Consider the following 8,314-nt stretch of genomic DNA (forward strand, 5'->3'; position numbering starts at 1 on the left):
ATATATATATATATATATATACCATATATATATATATATATATATATATATATATATATATATACTTAAAAGCAAGCACTACACATTGTGCAGAAAATATATCTGTGCAGCAGAACAGAATGTACGATGCAGAGAGAGAAAACATAGGAAGCCTCACTCAAGACACTAAGCAGCAGAGGGCGCTGCAGGCAGCTGACTCATTCCGATGTTCCGGCATTCCGGTAGTTCCGGCTTTTACCTAATCCCGATTGGGACGACTGAGGGTGTACTGTGTTTTTAGAATTTAATAATGTTGAGGGGATGAAGGGTGTTTTTTCTTTTATTTGGAGTTATATGGGGTACTATGATTTGAGAATATGAGGGAGGTTTATTGTGTTTTTGGGAGTTGACGATTGAGAGGAGGGAATACTGTGTTTTGTGGATTTGATGATTAGGGGGAGGGTCAGTGTTGGAACTACAGGATGCAATATCAAACCCTCCCAAGTACAACACTACCCAGAGTCCCCTGGGTGTGGGCATAAGTGACCAGAGAACCCCTGCTCATACAGGTTTTACAGCACTGTCTATTTGAGATGTGGGCACAGGTCTTGTAGCATGGTGATACAATGCAATAGATATCACAGTAAGTTGTGTGCTAGACAATTTCTATTATAAAATATAAACTCTATATTAATGCACCTTTTTCACTCAAGCACAATACTTGTGTTGAAGATCATAAAGTAAATATGTGCTTTTCCTGTCTCCTCCCACACAGTTCTTAAGTGATTAACATGAATATGGGTGCAAATTAAGATATCTCATATCTCCTCTTGAACAGTTTTTAATCAGTTGCCAGGTAGTAAATATCACTGTTCACATATACACTTAGCTGTTAGCTCCTCCTACTAGTTCTTAGATTACTACTCACACTTGCATTTGTAACTCTTGTCATGTTTCCTACAAGGTTCTCCTGGGATTAGTAGTTCCACATCCTTCTTATGTACTCAACCTGCTCTCATGCTGCAAGCACACTTTAGGCTGTTGCTCCTGCCTCCAATTTATGCGGGATCCTTTCTAGGGCACTCACTTGGATGCTGACATGTAAAATCTTTTCCACATCCAGAGTAGATTCTCCACTGCATACAGCTCTTACAACTTCTCTGTATATACTCTCAGCCATGGGCTTGGATATTCTCTAGTGGGTTCTCGGTCCGTTCAACACTCTGTGCAGGCTTTATAGTGTTGCCCTACTACTTCAGACAGCACCCCCCCTCCTCTAGGGACTCTCTTCTTCTTATCTCATAAAGTGGCTCCCAATGCTACAGTTATACCCCATTCTCCCTCTCACCTGCGATCACGATACCACATTCTAAGCCTACAATATCTTATCTATAAAAATAATTGCGAAAAGCTACCCCCTTGGTACCTATAGATAAAAGGACAAAATGACACAATCAGCGTACATGCCAACGTAGGTTTTGCTGTAGTGTGCTTTTTCAAGGCCTAAGAAATCTAATCAGATTAGTTTGTTATTACTGGCGCTGAAAAAAACTGTTGAATGTATTTTTTCATTTAATTTCAGAAATATATTTCTGGATGTTATCTAGTAGAATTTTATCTGTTAGAATTCCTTCAAATATTTTACCCACCACTGATTACAGACTGGCATGTTTGCAAATTTCTGGGTTTGACTTTGCTCCCTTTTTAAACATTGCCACTTCTACCTTACGCCACTCTTGTGGCAATGATCCCGGCACATAGGAGTCCATAAATATAAAAAGATATTTCTGTATAACTGAACATTGGAACTTCAGCACATGTGGGTGGAAACCATCTGGGCTAATTGTATTATCAGTGTTTTTTCTCCTCCAAGCAATTTTCCTAGTTCACCTTTCAGTGGCCCAATACTCTTTCAGTTTCAGGGGAATATTTAACCATTTTTTTGGCACAATCATTTTCATTCCTAATCGCAACGATAAGAAATGAAAGATCGTGACCATTTAACAAAAGTGTTCTGCTGCAACAGCATTCAAGATAAACGGCTGTCCTGGCAAACACCTATCTCCTATCTCTTCTATGGTCACTATCACAAAGTACCTACCTTTGCGATAGTCATTGGAGGGGAGAGCACAATACTCTCCCCATAGCGTTAGCTGTCGTGCACAAGTTCTGAAAATTGTTCATTTTCAGAACTTGTTAAATCCCGAAAAATAGCAATCCTAGTAAAAACCTATGAGGATTGCTATTGCTTCCGATAACAGTGGGACCACAGCAGATAACTCCGATATCTCCTGCGATCCCCTAGTTATAAATAAAGGGGATACTTAAATTTGTGGTGATCATTTACAAGGGATTAGGAGCTTCTTAAATAGGCCACTCTTTATCCGCTAGCCTGATTTCTCTTTTACATATTTTGTTACATTTTTTATATTTAAGCAATGACCTCTCCTTTCCCTTATAACTTTTACTATTATCTTATTTAGCAACACTTCTAAAGCTCATATTGACATAAGTTACAGAATATATCTACAACAATAATTATTTGAAATATGTTTAAAATATGTTTATATAAGAGTCCCACTGGCCTCTGTGCTTTTCTAAATAGGACAGTTTCCAGTCAGTTCCTAGTTTAAAACCTTCTCCAGCCTTCTAACCTATGAGACAAACGTAGGATTACTGGAGGGGGATCTCCAATGTTTTTATTAATATAATATAAATTAAAATATATTATCTTTTTCCACCCATGCGGAGCCAGAGGAAGAGAGAGGTACACATACAACATTGGAGAAAGAAACAAAAAGGGCAAACAGAGATAGGGGAGATGGTAGAGAGAGACACACAGGAAGGGGGGCAAGAGACACACAAACATGAGGGGGAGGAACAAGTCATGGGCTGGAGACAAGGTATAAGTGAAGGACATGTGCCAGTGCCACTAACCTGATGACAATAATATTGGGTTCTGCGTTGTTTACACTAAATGGCCTGTTACAAAAGTGGGCCCAGTTCTCCATGAACCCAAAGTCCTGCTTTCTACACAAACTTCTTAGCCACATATCAACCTCCCTAAGCTCCTACTGTCTTTCTGGTGTAGCATGAATCACAGTTAGTATTGTAGAAAATATTACCTATCTGCAGTTTAACTTTATTTAATATGCCAGGTCCAGGCATGAAACATGAAATCTGTTTCATTTTCGTGCTCTTCGATACGGCGAGAGTTTTGGAGTTTTTGAAAAAAAAAAGAGAAATACAATACAAAGCTTCACTGCGCATGTCTCAAATCCCACAAATGCTTCAAGGCAGAAATTTAGAAGTGGCGGTATGCAAAATGTAAGTAATGGAATATGATAGTTTTACAATAAAGGCAGTAGGAGAAGTGGTGGTATGGTATACCACCGGATAGCAACCGACTTCGACCACTGCCGGTGATGGATTATTATGCCATCTATCCACGTATATTATCTACAGTCATAGCCAAAAGTTTGGAGAATGACACAAATATTATTTTTCACAAAGTCTGCTGCCTCAGTTTTTATGATGGCAATTTGCATATACTCCAGAATGTCATGAAGATGAATTGTAATTCATTTCAAATCCCTGTTTGCCATGACAATGAACTTTATCCAAAAAACAACATTATCACTGCATTTCAGCCCTGCCACAAAAGGACCAACTGACATCTAGTAATTCTCTCGTTAACAAAGGTGAGAGTTTTGACGAGGACAAGGCTGGAGATCACTCTGTCATGCTGATTAAGTTAGAATATCAGACTGGAAGCTTTAAAAGGAGGGTGGTGCTTGAAATCATTGTTCGTTCTCTGTTAACCATGGTTAGCTGCAAGGAAACACATGCAGTCATCATTGCATTAGACAAAAAGGGCTTCACAGGCAAGGATATTACTGCTAGTAAGATTGCACCTAAATCAACCATTTATCGGATCATCAAGAACTTCAAGGAGAGAGGTTCAATAGTTGTGAAGAAGGCTTCAGGGCACCCAAGAACGTCCAGCAAGCGCCAGGACGGTTTTCTAAAGTTGATTCAGCTGCGGGATCGGGGCACCACCAGTGCAGTTTGCTCAGGAATGGCAGCAGGCAGGTGTGAGTGCATCTGCATGCGCAGTGAGGCGAAGACTTTTGGGGGGTGGCCTGGTGTTAAGAAGGCCAGCAAAGAAGCTACTTCTCTCCAGGAAAAACATCAGTGACAGACTGATATTCTGCAAAAGGTACAGGGATTGGACTGCTGAGGACTGGGGCAAAGTCATTTTCTCTGATGAATCCCATTTCAAATTGTTTAGGGCATCTAGAAAAAAGCTTGTCCGGAGGATGAAAGGTGAACGCTACCTTCAGACCTGTGTCATGCCAACAGTAAAGCATCCTGAGACCATCCATGTGTGGAGTTGCTTCTCAGCCAAGGGAGTGGGCTCTCTCACAATTTTTCCTAAGAACACAGTCATGAATAAAGAATGGTACCAGAACATCCTCCAAGAGCAACATCCTACTCCCAACCATCCTACTCCTACTTACATTCTGGTTCAGTACATCAGGACACACATTTGTATTTTCCCTGAAAACTGCCCAGGATGATTAACTCACAATAGTCACATTTATCTATTTTATTGTCTTATCTAAGAAAATACCACATATTCAATTATATATTTCAGCCATATATATATAGAACAAAAACTACAACATTTGCTGCTGATGTGCTACACTGTATTTATGTGTTTTGAAAGGATCCTGCAGAGTCACCTGCTGTCTGCAGGCAGGTACTGCAGCTAGTGTGTTTAAAGTTCTGACAACTTCATTCATGGCTTACCAAATTCATGAAACCTCAGATTTTTAACATTCCACACAAGTCTTCTGTTACCTTGCTTACTGAGTTTATTTGTATATTAATTATAATGGTTAAGTATGAAAGATGAATGTGAATGCATGAGATCCAGGATATTCAAAACAAACCATTTACTATTGAAATTGCTTATTAACAAGCAATACAGAACCTTATTCAGACATGGAGGTAAATGTATTAAGCAGCGGATTCTGCAAGTCGCCGACATTCGGCGACTTTGCAGAGGAAATTTAAAACGGCAATGGCTTTCAAGGCAAGTTTGAATAATAATGAATAATGCATGCAGCTACACTGATTGGCCTGAGCAGCCACACTTTCATTTTGCTGAAGGATGATGAAGACCTCCTCTCTCTACAATCCTGCTGCAAGGTGACAGGTGTGACTGCTCAGCCCATTTAGTGCAGCTGTATGTAGGAAACGGAGGAAAGGAGCTTTGTTGGTATCTGTACAGAGGGTGAAAAATTAATGTTTATTTTCAAGGCTCATAAGGAAAGAGCTAAATTCAGAAACATAAGAGAGGGAAACATAGAAACATAGAATTTTACGGCAGATAGGAACCGCTTGGTCCATCTAGTCTGCCCATTTTTTTTTTATTGACCTACGGTACCTTAAAGTCTATTTGATCCTTCATCATCATCTATTTATTTATATAGCGCCGTTAATTCCGCAGCGCTGTACAAAGAACTCATCCACATCAGTCCCTGTCCCATTGGAGCTTACAATCTAAATCCCCTAACATACACACATGCAGACTGAGGGAGACCAAGGGCAATTTAACCTATTCAGTGTCGGACTGGGGCATGAAGGGCCCACCAGGGGGACTGCACCGCTAGGGGCCCACCAGAGGGGGTGTGGCCAGCCATCAAAGAGGCGAGACCAGACACTAGAGGGGAAGTGGTCAGCCCACAAAGGACAGCTAGCACTATAGTGTAGTATATAAAGTATGCAGTGTGTATATAAAGAATACAGCCTTGAACTGCCCCTTAGATTGGGCAGAACAGTCACCAAAAATCGGGGTTGTCCCACTAGACTCAGAACAATTGACAGACTGTCCTACCTGTTCTTGTCACTTTGACCACCTGTGGCCGCTGGTTTCTTTAGTTGTGGCTTGTCCGGATCCTGGAATGTTGGGGGCCCCATTTGGAAAACAAATGGGTACATTTAGAAAATTCCAACCAGCCCTGGCGTTAGATCAATAGGACCCACAATTAATACTTAGGCCTTCCTCCAGCCCCAACATTAAAGTAATAGTATTCACATTTAATAAATAAACCTATTTCCCTTCCTCCAGACAGCCCCAGCAATAAAGTAATAGCATTTACGTATAATAAATATACCTGTTTTCCGCAACCATCACTGCCATTAAATAATTCATATTCACATTTAATACATAGACCTCATGCTCCTCAAACTCAGCCCCACATTCAATTAATAGCGCTCAAACCCCCCCATCTTAAATGAATAGTCCCCACTATAAAATTAAATTGCCCCGCCATCACCCCACAAACAAAATAGCACCCATTAGTTAGCCACCACCTACCACACACACATTATTTTGCCATAAGCCCGCTGTACCATCACACACACATTACTGTGCCCCTCCATCACCATGCTGTGCCTCCTTATGATCACACTGCGCCCTCCATGCTGATTTTGCTCCCCCCTTCTCCGGGCACCCCTTGATCACCCTGTGCCATGCTGCTTTGGCACCCCTTCACACTTTGCCATGCTGGCCTGGCCCCCCTTCACACTCCTGCCATGCTGGCCTGGCCCCCCTTCACACTCTGCCATGCTGGCCTGGCCTCCCTTCACACTCTGCCATGCTGACCTGGCCCCCTTTCACTCTCTGCCATGCTGCTTTGGCCCCTTATTACTCTCTGCCATGCTGCCTTTGCCTCTTATCCCTCATGCCTCTACCCATTTCCCTCTTTCATCCCTCATTTTCCATAATTTCTGCCTCATTCTTCTCTGCTTATTGATCTGTCTGTAAAAAAAAAAAAAATGACAGACTGGCTTGGGAGTGCACTTACTTACCTGTGCAAAGCTCTGGCCAGCGCCCTTTTTTCATGCTCCTCTGGGCGGACAGGAACTCCTCCTCCCCTGCTCAAAGTGAAAAACACACTACCGCGCAGGTGCAGAGAGCCCAGACATGGCTCTCTACACCTGCGCGGTAGTATGGTTACCCGAAGTGTTGCCGCCGTCAGAAGTATTCGGTAAGCTCTGCCCTAACAACGGAGCGGACGGACCTATTAAACCTTAGCCAATTAGCCTATCAGTGTTTTTGGAGTGTGGGAGGAAACCGGAGCACCCGGAGGAAACCCATGCAAACACGGGGAGAACACTCCACACAGATAAGGCCATGGTTGTGAAACGAACACATGACCCAGGTGCTGTGAGGCAGAAGTGCTAACCACTAAGCCACTGTGCTGCCTATCTATACTGTCACAATTTCAGCATTGTTTTGACCATTGCCAAACCAGGGAACAGTTTTCTCAATACTGATCCTTTATTCTTTACAAGGATATTCTTATGTCTATCCCAAGCATGTAAATTGCTCTATTGTATTAGCCTCTACCATCTCTGATGGGAGGCTATGCCACTTATCCACTTCCCTTTCTGTGAAGTAGTTTTTCCTCAAATTTCCTCTGAACCTACTTCCCTCTAGTGTCAGTGCATGCCCTCATGTTCTAATAATTCTCTTCCTTTGAAGAATGTTTCCCTCTTGTACGTAGTTCAAACCCTTGATATATTTGAAAGCTTCTATCATGTTCCCCCTTTCCCTTTTCTGTTCCAAACTATACATATTAAGAAGAAACAAGAGCAGGTGGAAGACGTAGCAGGTGGAAGAATCAGTCACATGATGCTCAGTCACAAGTCACAGACATCGCTACCTGGATAAGAGAAGGGTGGGGAAAGAATGGAGGAAATGGGAAGGTATGGATGGGGTAGGGGAGGCAAGTTGTAGTTGTAGGGCCCGAACTGTCTTTTGGCAGTCCTGACTGTGCCTGCAACATTGTGTCACATCATTCAGTATATGTGGTATTGTGGGGCTACCGCTAATACTTTTATTGGAAAGAGTGGGATGAGGCATCTTGATGGAAGGGACAAGGTAAAATAATTTATCTTTTACAGTTTTGGGTAAAGCCTGTAGTGTGCCTAGAAACACAGAAGTAACCCATTGGTATCTGCCGATATGGTAGTGAATGGAAAGCTCACATTAATGTGAAGCTGGGGTCATTTACAAATGACTGGTACAGCACAGTATTTATATGACTGTGTGCTGGAATTTCGGTCACATGGATTTTTGTGACAATTTGATGTTATTTGCACTAGATCACAGGAAGATTGGGCCAACTTTATACCAGTAAATATTCAAACTAAAATGTAAAAATGAGAATTTGTTATGTGCACCACAAAATCCATTATAAGTGGGGACAGGCAAATTAGTTTGTATGGCATTGTACAGCTTTTTCTCCACGCAAAACTCAGA

Source organism: Mixophyes fleayi, chromosome 1 (assembly GCF_038048845.1).
Source record: "Mixophyes fleayi isolate aMixFle1 chromosome 1, aMixFle1.hap1, whole genome shotgun sequence".
Lineage (NCBI taxonomy): Eukaryota > Metazoa > Chordata > Amphibia > Anura > Limnodynastidae > Mixophyes > Mixophyes fleayi.